This window comes from Oncorhynchus mykiss, chromosome 16, assembly GCF_057628025.1.
Source record: "Oncorhynchus mykiss isolate SJ-2025 chromosome 16, ASM5762802v1, whole genome shotgun sequence".
Classification (NCBI taxonomy): domain Eukaryota; kingdom Metazoa; phylum Chordata; class Actinopteri; order Salmoniformes; family Salmonidae; genus Oncorhynchus; species Oncorhynchus mykiss.
The window spans coordinates 40,124,606-40,138,483 of record NC_143037.1 but is presented as its reverse complement, the minus strand read 5'-3'; the positions used below and the strand labels follow the sequence as shown (position 1 = coordinate 40,138,483).

The following is a 13,878-nucleotide window of genomic DNA, read 5'->3' as shown; positions in this document are numbered from 1 at the left end:
AGAAGTGGGATTTGAACCCACGCCTCCATGGGAGACTGCGACCTGAACGCAGCGCCTTAGACCGCTCGGCCATCCAGACTACAGCACAGTAACTGGGTATCGGGTTAAAGTGTATGCGGTAAAAGTAGAAATATGAACAACGCTCTAAAATCACCACAGAGACCAGAACAACTATGCACGATACTGACTTGCACTTTCAATAGTCATTTGTTTTTATAAATTAAAAAGTCCAGTCATTGATTTAACCTCAATATGGCCTTCAATGGGAAAGAGTAGTAAATCGTCATTGAATGTGCGCTAAACTGGCATCAGAATATGGCCATTCTGATATAAATGATACAATTCCTCAGATAAGACTGAAAAAGTGTCTGGAAATATCAGCAACCATCAGGGTAAGAGTGACAACAGGTCCACATTGGGGAAATCCTTACAAATGGCTTAATGAGTCATTTCAACGCAATCGTGTTATTATTTATTTTTAGGGTTTAACAAGGCAGCTCACCTGTGACTTGACATTAGATGCGGCGACTTTGATTACCCTGCAGACAATATTTTTGTTCTTCCCGCCAATACAATCCACTGACAACGACCGACGAGTTCTGCGTTCCGAGATTATTTTTGTTATTTGCCTGTTTGGGGCCCGCCTGTGAAATTGCGCGATTCTTGCAATTCTCTTTCAGCCTCTCATCAACTAGCTGTTTTTGCAGAATATTAAAAATACGATAGTTATTCACTACTCATATTAACTAGGTGTCATTTACGTTACCTTAAGTCATTTATTTTTCAACTGGATTTTACAAAGGTGCATGACATGCAGGCGCTAAAAAATTGTCAGGAGGGGGTTTCAAACCATGCCTATAGGGGAGTCTGCGACCTGAATGACTTAATGGTTATTTTCAATGCAATTGAGTTTTTTCTTTTTCTTTTAGGGTTTAACAAGGTTTCTCACCTGTTACCTGTGGCTTGACTTTAGATGTGGCCAGTTCGATTACCCTGCAGACTATAAGAGTGTCTTCAGAATATGGCCAATTTGACATCAATTTAAAAATGCCTCAGATTGGACCAAAAATGTGTCTGGAGCTTCCCGTCAGGGTAAGAGTGACAACAGGTTTCCACATGTCAAAATGGGGGAAATCTTAGCAAATGGCTTAATGGTTATTCATGAGAATCGTGTTGTTGTATTGTTGAGTGTATCATGGGATCTCACCTGAAATCTGTGGCTTGACTACAAACCTGTAACCTATGCTACTGTGGCCTATAGAGCTAGAAGGCTGGATAACCAGGTGTGTAAAGGTGTGAAGTGGGACAGATGGCCTGCAGTCCTATCCCAAATGGACAACTAATCCCTATGTACTTGCGGAGATCTGAGAGGATGCGATTGGTATAAGAAACACGACTAAACTTCAACCTCCGGAGGGGTCAAAAAAAATGCATTTTCGTTGTCGGCAGGATTTGAACCTGCGCAGGAAGATCCTAATGGATTTCTAGTCCATCACCTTAACCACTCGGCCACGACAACGTTGACAGAAGAAAACAAGCTTGTTAGGAGTGAATGGGCCAACAGGCATAGCCTACAGAAAGTGAAATTTAACAACTGAAAGATAATGCAGTAACTCATTATAATGCAATAACACAAAATGTTCCCCTCATTCATTTGTTATTAAGTCCAGCTGTTTTCTTATTTAACCTTGATCTTTGCTCAGCTCCAGAAGGTCTGCATTTGAGAGTGTTTATTATGAATTGTTATTTCACTGTGTGAAGTTGTTATTTCATCATTCTTATTATTACTGCTGAGCAGCATGACTCCTGAGAGGCACTAAAAAACTGTCAGAAGTGGGATTTGAACCCACGCCTCCATGGGAGACTGCGAACTGAACGCAACGCCTTAGACCGCTCGGCCATCCTGACTACAGCACAGTAACTGGGTATCGGGTTAAAGTGTATGCGGTAAAAGTAGAAATATGAACAACGCTCTAAAATCACCACAGAGACCAGAACAACTATGCACGATACTGACTTGCACTTTCAATAGTCATTTGTTTTTATAAATTAAAAAGTCCAGTCATTGATTTAACCTCAATATGGCCTTCAATGGGAAAGAGTAGTAAATCGTCATTGAATGAGCGCTAAACTGGCATCAGAATATGGCCATTCTGATATAAATGATAAAATTCCTCAGATAAGACTGAAAAAGTGTCTGGAAATATCAGCAACCATCAGGGTAAGAGTGACAACAGGTCCACATGGGGGAAATCCTTACAAATGGCTTAATGAGTCATTTCAACGCAATCGTGTTATTATTTATTTTCAGGGTTTAACAAGGCAGCTCACCTGTGATTTGACATTAGATGCGGCGACTTTGATTACCCTGCAGACGATATTTTTGTTCTTCCCGCCAATACAATCCACTGACAACGACCGACGAGTTCTGCGTTCCTAGATTATTTTTGTTATTTGCCTGTTTGGGGCCCGCCTGTGAAATTGCGCGATTCTTGCAATTCTCTTTCAGCCTCTCATCAACTAGCTGTTTTTGCAGAATATTACAAATACGATAGTTATTCACTACTCATATTAACTAGGTGTCATTTACGTTACCTTAAGTCATTTATTTTTCAACTGGATTTTACAAAGGTGCATGACATGCAGGCGCTAAAAAGTTGTCAGGAGGGGGTTTCAAACCATGCCTATAGGGGAGTCTGCGACCTGAATGACTTAATGGTTATTTTCAATGCAATTGAGTTTTTTCTTTTTCTTTTAGGGTTTAACAAGGTTTCTCACCTGTTACCTGTGGCTTGACTTTAGATGTGGCCAGTTCGATTACCCTGCAGACTATAAGAGTGTCTTCAGAATATGGCCAATTTGACATCAATTTAAAAATGCCTCAGATTGGACCAAAAATGTGTCTGGAGCTTCCCGTCAGGGTAAGAGTGACAACAGGTTTCCACATGTCAAAATGGGGGAAATCTTAGCAAATGGCTTAATGGTTATTCATGAGAATCGTGTTGTTGTATTGTTGAGTGTATCATGGGATCTCACCTGAAATCTGTGGCTTGACTACAAACCTGTAACCTATGCTACTGTGGCCTATAGAGCTAGAAGGCTGGATAACCAGGTGTGTAAAGGTGTGAAGTGGGACAGATGGCCTGCAGTCCTATCCCAAATGGACAACTAATCCCTATGTACTTGCGGAGATCTGAGAGGATGCGATTGGTATAAGAAACACGACTAAACTTCAACCTCCGGAGGGGTCAAAAAAAATGCATTTTCGTTGTCGGCAGGATTTGAACCTGCGCAGGAAGATCCTAATGGATTTCTAGTCCATCGCCTTAACCACTCGGCCACGACAACGTTGACAGAAGAAAACAAGCTTGTTAGGAGTGAATGGGCCAACAGGCATAGCCTACAGAAAGTGAAATTTAACAACTGAAAGATAATGCAGTAACTCATTATAATGCAATAACACAAAATGTTCCCCTCATTCATTTGTTATTAAGTCCAGCTGTTTTCTTATTTAACCTTGATCTTTGCTCAGCTCCAGAAGGTCTGCATTTGAGAGTGTTTATTATGAATTGTTATTTCACTGTGTGAAGTTGTTATTTCATCATTCTTATTATTACTGCTGAGCAGCATGACTCCTGAGAGGCACTAAAAAACTGTCAGAAGTGGGATTTGAACCCACGCCTCCATGGGAGACTGCGAACTGAACGCAACGCCTTAGACCGCTCGGCCATCCTGACTACAGCACAGTAACTGGGTATCGGGTTAAAGTGTATGCGGTAAAAGTAGAAATATGAACAACGCTCTAAAATCACCACAGAGACCAGAACAACTATGCACGATACTGACTTGCACTTTCAATAGTCATTTGTTTTTATAAATTAAAAAGTCCAGTCATTGATTTAACCTCAATATGGCCTTCAATGGGAAAGAGTAGTAAATCGTCATTGAATGAGCGCTAAACTGGCATCAGAATATGGCCATTCTGATATAAATGATAAAATTCCTCAGATAAGACTGAAAAAGTGTCTGGAAATATCAGCAACCATCAGGGTAAGAGTGACAACAGGTCCACATGGGGGAAATCCTTACAAATGGCTTAATGGGTCATTTCAACGCAATTGTGTTATTATTTATTTTTAGGGTTTAACAAGGCAGCTCACCTGTGACTTGACATTAGATGCGGCGACTTCGATTACCCTGCAGACTATATTTTTGTTCTTCCCGCCAATACAATCCACTGACAACGTCCGACGAGTTCTGCGTTCCGAGATTATTTTTGTTATTTGCCAGTTTGGGGGCCGCCTGTGAAATTGCGCAATTCTTGCAATTCTCTTTCAGCCTCTCATCAACTAGCTGTTTTTGCAGAATATTAAAAATACGATAGTTATTCACTACTCATATTAACTAGGTGTCATTTACGTTACCTTAAAATTAAGTCATTTATTTTTCAACTGGATTTTACAAAGGTGCATGACATGCAGGCGCTAAAAAGTTGTCAGGAGGGGGTTTCAAACCATGCCTATAGGGGAGTCTGCGACCTGAATGACTTAATGGTTATTTTCAATGCAATCAAGTTTTTTATTTTTCTTTTAGGGTTTAACAAGGTTTCTCACCTGTTACCTGTGGCTTGACTTTAGATGTGGCCAGTTTGATTACCCTGCAGACTATAAGAGTGTCTTCAGAATATGGCCAATTTGACATGAATTTAAAAATGCCTCAGATAGGACCAAAAAAGTGTCTGGAGCTTCCCGTCAGGGTAAGAGTGACAACAGGTTTCCACATGTCAAAATGGGGGAAATCTTAGCAAATGGCTTCATGGTTATTCATGAGAATCGTGTTGTTGTATTGTTGAGTGTATCATGGGATCTCACCTGAAATCTGTGGCTTGACTACAAACCTGTAACCTATGCTACTGTGGCCTATAGAGCTAGAAGGCTGGATAACCAGGTGTGTAAAGGTGTGAAGTGGGACAGATGGCCTGCAGTCCTATCCCAAATGGACAACTAATCCCTATGTACTTGCGGAGATCTGAGAGGATGCGATTGGTATAAGAAACACGACTAAACTTCAACCTCCGGAGGGGTCAAAAAAATGCATTTTCGTTGTCGGCAGGATTTGAACCTGCGCAGGAAGATCCTAATGGATTTCTAGTCCATCGCCTTAACCACTCGGCCACGACAACTATGACAGAAGAAAGCAGGCTTGTTAGGAGTGAATGGGCCAACAGGCATAGCCTACAGAAAGTGAAATTTAACAACTGAAAGATAATGCAGTAACTCATTATAATGCAATAACACAAAATGTTCCCCTCATTCATTTGTTATTAAGTCCAGCTGTTTTCTTATTTAACCTTGATCTTTGCTCAGCTGCAGAAGGTCTGCATTTGAGAGTGTTTATTATGAATTGTTATTTCACTGTGTGAAGTTGTTATTTCATCATTCTTATTATTACTGCTGAGCAGCATGACTCCTGAGAGGCACTAAAAAACTGTCAGAAGTGGAATTTGAACCCACGCCTCCATGGGAGACTGCGACCTGAACGCAGCGCCTTAGACCGCTCGGCCATCCTGACTACAGCACAGTAACTGGGTATCGGGTTAAAGTGTATGCGGTAAAAGTAGAAATATGAACAACGCTCTAAAATCACCACAGAGACCAGAACAACTATGCATGATACTGACTTGCACTTTCAATAGCCATTTGTTTTTATAAATTAAAAAGTCCAGTCATTGATTTAACCTCAATATGGCCTTCAATGGGAAAGAGTAGTAAATCGTCATTGAATGAGCGCTAAACTGGCATCAGAATATGGCCATTCTGATATAAATGATAAAATTCCTTAGATAAGACTGAAAAAGTGTCTGGAAATATCAGCAACCATCAGGGTAAGAGTGACAACAGGTCCACATGGGGGAAATCCTTACAAATGGCTTAATGGGTCATTTCAACGCAATCGTGTTATTATTTATTTTTAGGGTTTAACAAGGCAGCTCACCTGTGACTTTACATTAGATGCGGCGACTTCGATTACCCTGCAGACGATATTTTTGTTCTTCCCGCCAATACAATCCACTGACAACGACCGACGAGTTCTGCGTTCCGAGATTATTTTTGTTATTTGCCTGTTTGGGGCCCGCCTGTGAAATTGCGCGATTCTTGCAATTCTCTTTCAGCCTCTCATCAACTAGCTGTTTTTGCAGAATATTAAAAATACGATAGTTATTCACTACTCATATTAACTAGGTGTCATTTACGTTACCTTAAGTCATTTATTTTTCAACTGGATTTTACAAAGGTGCATGACATGCAGGCGCTAAAAAATTGTCAGGAGGGGGTTTCAAACCATGCCTATAGGGGAGTCTGCGACCTGAATGACTTAATGGTTATTTTCAATGCAATCAAGTTTTTTCTTTTTCTTTTAGGGTTTAACAAGGTTTATCACCTGTTACCTGTGGCTTGACTTTAGATGTGGCCAGTTCGATTACCCTGCAGCCTAAGAGTGTCTTCAGAATATGGCCAATTTGACATGAATTTAAAAATGCCTCAGATAGGACCAAAAAAGTGTCTGGAGCTTCCCGTCAGGGTAAGAGTGACAACAGGTTTCCACATGTCAAAATGGGGGAAATCTTAGCAAATGGCTTAATGGTTATTCATGAGAATCGTGTTGTTGTATTGTTGAGTGTATCATGGGATCTCACCTGAAATCTGTGGCTTGACTACAAACCTGTAACCTATGCTACTGTGGCCTATAGAGCTAGAAGGCTGGATAACCAGGTGTGTAAAGGTGTGAAGTGGGACAGATGGCCTGCAGTCCTATCCCAAATGGACAACTAATCCCTATGTACTTGCGGAGATCTGAGAGGATGCGATTGGTATAAGAAACACGACTAAACTTCAACCTCCGGAGGGGTCAAAAAAATGCATTTTCGTTGTCGGCAGGATTTGAACCTGCGCAGGAAGATCCTAATGGATTTCTAGTCCATCGCCTTAACCACTCGGCCACGACACCATTGACAGAAGAAAACAAGCTTGTTAGGAGTGAATGGGCCAACAGGCATAGCCTACAGAAAGTGAAATTTAACAACTGAAAGATAATGCAGTAACTCATTATAATGCAATAACACAAAATGTTCCCCTCATTCATTTGTTATTAAGTCCAGCTGTTTTCTTATTTAACCTTGATCTTTGCTCAGCTCCAGAAGGTCTGCATTTGAGAGTGTTTATTATGAATTGTTATTTCACTGTGTGAAGTTGTTATTTCATCATTCTTATTATTACTGCTGAGCAGCATGACTCCTGAGAGGCACTAAAAAACTGTCAGAAGTGGGATTTGAACCCACGCCTCCATGGGAGACTGCGACCTGAACGCAGCGCCTTAGACCGCTCAGCCATCCTGACTACAGCACAGTAACTGGGTATCGGGTTAAAGTGTATGCGGTAAAAGTAGAAATATGAACAACGCTCTAAAATCACCACAGAGACCAGAACAACTATGCACGATACTGACTTGCACTTTCAATAGTCATTTGTTTTTATAAATTAAAAAGTCCAGTCATTGATTTAACCTCAATATGGCCTTCAATGGTAAAGAGTAGTAAATCGTCATTGAATGAGCGCTAAACTGGCATCAGAATATGGCCATTCTGATATAAATGATAAAATTCCTCAGATAAGACTGAAAAAGTGTCTGGAAATATCAGCAACCATCAGGGTAAGAGTGACAACAGGTCCACATGGGGGAAATCCTTACAAATGGCTTAATGAGTAATTTCAACGCAATCGTGTTATTATTTATTTTTAGGGTTTAACAAGGCAGCTCACCTGTGACTTGACATTAGATGCGGCGACTTTGATTACCCTGCAGACGATATTTTTGTTCTTCCCGCCAATACAATCCACTGACAACGACCGACGAGTTCTGCGTTCCGAGATTATTTTTGTTATTTGCCTGTTTGGGGCCCGCCTGTGAAATTGCGCGATTCTTGCAATTCTCTTTCAGCCTCTCATCAACTAGCTGTTTTTGCAGAATATTAAAAATACGATAGTTATTCACTACTCATATTAACTAGGTGTCATTTACGTTACCTTAAAATTAAGTCATTTATTTTTCAACTGGATTTTACAAAGGTGCATGACATGCAGGCGCTAAAAAGTTGTCAGGAGGGGGTTTCAAACCATGCCTATAGGGGAGTCTGCGACCTGAATGACTTAATGGTTATTTTCAATGCAATCAAGTTTTTTATTTTTCTTTTAGGGTTTAACAAGGTTTCTCACCTGTTACCTGTGGCTTGACTTTAGATGTGGCCAGTTTGATTACCCTGCAGACTATAAGAGTGTCTTCAGAATATGGCCAATTTGACATGAATTTAAAAATGCCTCAGATAGGACCAAAAAAGTGTCTGGAGCTTCCCGTCAGGGTAAGAGTGACAACAGGTTTCCACATGTCAAAATGGGGGAAATCTTAGCAAATGGCTTCATGGTTATTCATGAGAATCGTGTTGTTGTATTGTTGAGTGTATCATGGGATCTCACCTGAAATCTGTGGCTTGACTACAAACCTGTAACCTATGCTACTGTGGCCTATAGAGCTAGAAGGCTGGATAACCAGGTGTGTAAAGGTGTGAAGTGGGACAGATGGCCTGCAGTCCTATCCCAAATGGACAACTAATCCCTATGTACTTGCGGAGATCTGAGAGGATGCGATTGGTATAAGAAACACGACTAAACTTCAACCTCCGGAGGGGTCAAAAAAATGCATTTTCGTTGTCGGCAGGATTTGAACCTGCGCAGGAAGATCCTAATGGATTTCTAGTCCATCGCCTTAACCACTCGGCCACGACAACTATGACAGAAGAAAGCAGGCTTGTTAGGAGTGAATGGGCCAACAGGCATAGCCTACAGAAAGTGAAATTTAACAACTGAAAGATAATGCAGTAACTCATTATAATGCAATAACACAAAATGTTCCCCTCATTCATTTGTTATTAAGTCCAGCTGTTTTCTTATTTAACCTTGATCTTTGCTCAGCTGCAGAAGGTCTGCATTTGAGAGTGTTTATTATGAATTGTTATTTCACTGTGTGAAGTTGTTATTTCATCATTCTTATTATTACTGCTGAGCAGCATGACTCCTGAGAGGCACTAAAAAACTGTCAGAAGTGGAATTTGAACCCACGCCTCCATGGGAGACTGCGACCTGAACGCAGCGCCTTAGACCGCTCGGCCATCCTGACTACAGCACAGTAACTGGGTATCGGGTTAAAGTGTATGCGGTAAAAGTAGAAATATGAACAACGCTCTAAAATCACCACAGAGACCAGAACAACTATGCATGATACTGACTTGCACTTTCAATAGCCATTTGTTTTTATAAATTAAAAAGTCCAGTCATTGATTTAACCTCAATATGGCCTTCAATGGGAAAGAGTAGTAAATCGTCATTGAATGAGCGCTAAACTGGCATCAGAATATGGCCATTCTGATATAAATGATAAAATTCCTTAGATAAGACTGAAAAAGTGTCTGGAAATATCAGCAACCATCAGGGTAAGAGTGACAACAGGTCCACATGGGGGAAATCCTTACAAATGGCTTAATGGGTCATTTCAACGCAATCGTGTTATTATTTATTTTTAGGGTTTAACAAGGCAGCTCACCTGTGACTTTACATTAGATGCGGCGACTTCGATTACCCTGCAGACGATATTTTTGTTCTTCCCGCCAATACAATCCACTGACAACGACCGACGAGTTCTGCGTTCCGAGATTATTTTTGTTATTTGCCTGTTTGGGGCCCGCCTGTGAAATTGCGCGATTCTTGCAATTCTCTTTCAGCCTCTCATCAACTAGCTGTTTTTGCAGAATATTAAAAATACGATAGTTATTCACTACTCATATTAACTAGGTGTCATTTACGTTACCTTAAGTCATTTATTTTTCAACTGGATTTTACAAAGGTGCATGACATGCAGGCGCTAAAAAATTGTCAGGAGGGGGTTTCAAACCATGCCTATAGGGGAGTCTGCGACCTGAATGACTTAATGGTTATTTTCAATGCAATCAAGTTTTTTCTTTTTCTTTTAGGGTTTAACAAGGTTTATCACCTGTTACCTGTGGCTTGACTTTAGATGTGGCCAGTTCGATTACCCTGCAGCCTAAGAGTGTCTTCAGAATATGGCCAATTTGACATGAATTTAAAAATGCCTCAGATAGGACCAAAAAAGTGTCTGGAGCTTCCCGTCAGGGTAAGAGTGACAACAGGTTTCCACATGTCAAAATGGGGGAAATCTTAGCAAATGGCTTAATGGTTATTCATGAGATTCGTGTTGTTGTATTGTTGAGTGTATCATGGGATCTCACCTGAAATCTGTGGCTTGACTACAAACCTGTAACCTATGCTACTGTGGCCTATAGAGCTAGAAGGCTGGATAACCAGGTGTGTAAAGGTGTGAAGTGGGACAGATGGCCTGCAGTCCTATCCCAAATGGACAACTAATCCCTATGTACTTGCGGAGATCTGAGAGGATGCGATTGGTATAAGAAACACGACTAAACTTCAACCTCCGGAGGGGTCAAAAAAATGCATTTTCGTTGTCGGCAGGATTTGAACCTGCGCAGGAAGATCCTAATGGATTTCTAGTCCATCGCCTTAACCACTCGGCCACGACAACTATGACAGAAGAAAGCAGGCTTGTTAGGAGTGAATGGGCCAACAGGCATAGCCTACAGAAAGTGAAATTTAACAACTGAAAGATAATGCAGTAACTCATTATAATGCAATAACACAAAATGTTCCCCTCATTCATTTGTTATTAAGTCCAGCTGTTTTCTTATTTAACCTTGATCTTTGCTCAGCTGCAGAAGGTCTGCATTTGAGAGTGTTTATTATGAATTGTTATTTCACTGTGTGAAGTTGTTATTTCATCATTCTTATTATTACTGCTGAGCAGCATGACTCCTGAGAGGCACTAAAAAACTGTCAGAAGTGGAATTTGAACCCACGCCTCCATGGGAGACTGCGACCTGAACGCAGCGCCTTAGACCGCTCGGCCATCCTGACTACAGCACAGTAACTGGGTATCGGGTTAAAGTGTATGCGGTAAAAGTAGAAATATGAACAACGCTCTAAAATCACCACAGAGACCAGAACAACTATGCACAATACTGACTTGCACTTTCAATAGTCATTTGTTTTTATAAATTAAAAAGTCCAGTCATTGATTTAACCTCAATATGGCCTTCAATGGGAAAGAGTAGTAAATCGCCATTGAATGAGCGCTAAACTGGCATCAGAATATGGCCATTCTGATATAAATGATAAAATTCCTTAGATAAGACTGAAAAAGTGTCTGGAAATATCAGCAACCATCAGGGTAAGAGTGACAACAGGTCCACATGGGGGAAATCCTTACAAATGGCTTAATGGGTCATTTCAACGCAATCGTGTTATTATTTATTTTTAGGGTTTAACAAGGCAGCTCACCTGTGACTTGACATTAGATGCGGCGACTTCGATTACCCTGCAGACGATATTTTTGTTCTTCCCGCCAATACAATCCACTGACAACGACCGACGAGTTCTGCGTTCCGAGATTATTTTTGTTATTTGCCTGTTTGGGGCCCGCCTGTGAAATTGCGCGATTCTTGCAATTCTCTTTCAGCCTCTCATCAACTAGCTGTTTTTGCAGAATATTAAAAATACGATAGTTATTCACTACTCATATTAACTAGGTGTCATTTACGTTACCTTAAGTCATTTATTTTTCAACTGGATTTTACAAAGGTGCATGACATGCCGGCGCTAAAAAGTTGTCAGGAGGGGGTTTCAAACCATGCCTATAGGGGAGTCTGCGACCTGAATGACTTAATGGTTATTTTCAATGCAATCGAGTTTTTTCTTTTTCTTTTAGGGTTTAACAAGGTTTCTCACCTGTTACCTGTGGCTTGACTTTAGATGTGGCCAGTTCGATTACCCTGCAGCCTAAGAGTGTCTTCAGAATATGGCCAATTTGACATGAATTTAAAAATGCCTCAGATAGGACCAAAAAAGTGTCTGGAGCTTCCCGTCAGGGTAAGAGTGACAACAGGTTTCCACATGTCAAAATGGGGGAAATCTTAGCAAATGGCTTAATGGTTATTCATGAGAATCGTGTTGTTGTATTGTTGAGTGTATCATGGGATCTCACCTGAAATCTGTGGCTTGACTACAAACCTGTAACCTATGCTACTGTGGCCTATAGAGCTAGAAGGCTGGATAACCAGGTGTGTAAAGGTGTGAAGTGGGACAGATGGCCTGCAGTCCTATCCCAAATGGACAACTAATCCCTATGTACTTGCGGAGATCTGAGAGGATGCGATTGGTATAAGAAACACGACTAAACTTCAACCTCCGGAGGGGTCAAAAAAATGCATTTTCGTTGTCGGCAGGATTTGAACCTGCGCAGGAAGATCCTAATGGATTTCTAGTCCATCGCCTTAACCACTCGGCCACGACAACTATGACAGAAGAAAGCAGGCTTGTTAGGAGTGAATGGGCCAACAGGCATAGCCTACAGAAAGTGAAATTTAACAACTGAAAGATAATGCAGTAACTCATTATAATGCAATAACACAAAATGTTCCCCTCATTCATTTGTTATTAAGTCCAGCTGTTTTCTTATTTAACCTTGATCTTTGCTCAGCTGCAGAAGGTCTGCATTTGAGAGTGTTTATTATGAATTGTTATTTCACTGTGTGAAGTTGTTATTTCATCATTCTTATTATTACTGCTGAGCAGCATGACTCCTGAGAGGCACTAAAAAACTGTCAGAAGTGGAATTTGAACCCACGCCTCCATGGGAGACTGCGACCTGAACGCAGCACCTTAGACCGCTCGGCCATCCTGACTACAGCACAGTAACTGGGTATCGGGTTAAAGTGTATGCGGTAAAAGTAGAAATATGAACAACGCTCTAAAATCACCACAGAGACCAGAACAACTATGCATGATACTGACTTGCACTTTCAATAGCCATTTGTTTTTATAAATTAAAAAGTCCAGTCATTGATTTAACCTCAATATGGCCTTCAATGGGAAAGAGTAGTAAATCGTCATTGAATGAGCGCTAAACTGGCATCAGAATATGGCCATTCTGATATAAATGATAAAATTCCTTAGATAAGACTGAAAAAGTGTCTGGAAATATCAGCAACCATCAGGGTAAGAGTGACAACAGGTCCACATGGGGGAAATCCTTACAAATGGCTTAATGGGTCATTTCAACGCAATCGTGTTATTATTTATTTTTAGGGTTTAACAAGGCAGCTCACCTGTGACTTTACATTAGATGCGGCGACTTCGATTACCCTGCAGACGATATTTTTGTTCTTCCCGCCAATACAATCCACTGACAACGACCGACGAGTTCTGCGTTCCGAGATTATTTTTGTTATTTGCCTGTTTGGGGCCCGCCTGTGAAATTGCGCGATTCTTGCAATTCTCTTTCAGCCTCTCATCAACTAGCTGTTTTTGCAGAATATTAAAAATACGATAGTTATTCACTACTCATATTAACTAGGTGTCATTTACGTTACCTTAAGTCATTTATTTTTCAACTGGATTTTACAAAGGTGCATGACATGCAGGCGCTAAAAAATTGTCAGGAGGGGGTTTCAAACCATGCCTATAGGGGAGTCTGCGACCTGAATGACTTAATGGTTATTTTCAATGCAATCAAGTTTTTTCTTTTTCTTTTAGGGTTTAACAAGGTTTATCACCTGTTACCTGTGGCTTGACTTTAGATGTGGCCAGTTCGATTACCCTGCAGCCTAAGAGTGTCTTCAGAATATGGCCAATTTGACATGAATTTAAAAATGCCTCAGATAGGACCAAAAAAGTGTCT

General features: G+C 40.8%; 5 non-coding genes across 5 annotated transcripts; all 5 read right to left on the bottom strand.

The window, feature by feature from the left end:
- Positions 1–3,266: 3,266 nt before the first annotated feature.
- Positions 3,267–3,348, bottom strand: trnas-aga (transfer RNA serine (anticodon AGA)). The gene has a single exon. It is a non-coding gene; the product is annotated as a tRNA-Ser (tRNA).
- A 1,752-nt stretch (positions 3,349–5,100) lies between these two features.
- On the bottom strand, positions 5,101–5,182 carry trnas-aga (transfer RNA serine (anticodon AGA)). The gene has a single exon. It is a non-coding gene; the product is annotated as a tRNA-Ser (tRNA).
- A 3,578-nt stretch (positions 5,183–8,760) lies between these two features.
- trnas-aga (transfer RNA serine (anticodon AGA)) lies at positions 8,761–8,842 on the bottom strand. The gene has a single exon. It is a non-coding gene; the product is annotated as a tRNA-Ser (tRNA).
- Positions 8,843–10,586: 1,744 nt separating this feature from the next.
- On the bottom strand, positions 10,587–10,668 carry trnas-aga (transfer RNA serine (anticodon AGA)). Its single transcript has one exon. It is a non-coding gene; the product is annotated as a tRNA-Ser (tRNA).
- Positions 10,669–12,412: 1,744 nt separating this feature from the next.
- trnas-aga (transfer RNA serine (anticodon AGA)) lies at positions 12,413–12,494 on the bottom strand. The gene has a single exon. It is a non-coding gene; the product is annotated as a tRNA-Ser (tRNA).
- Positions 12,495–13,878: the final 1,384 nt, after the last annotated feature.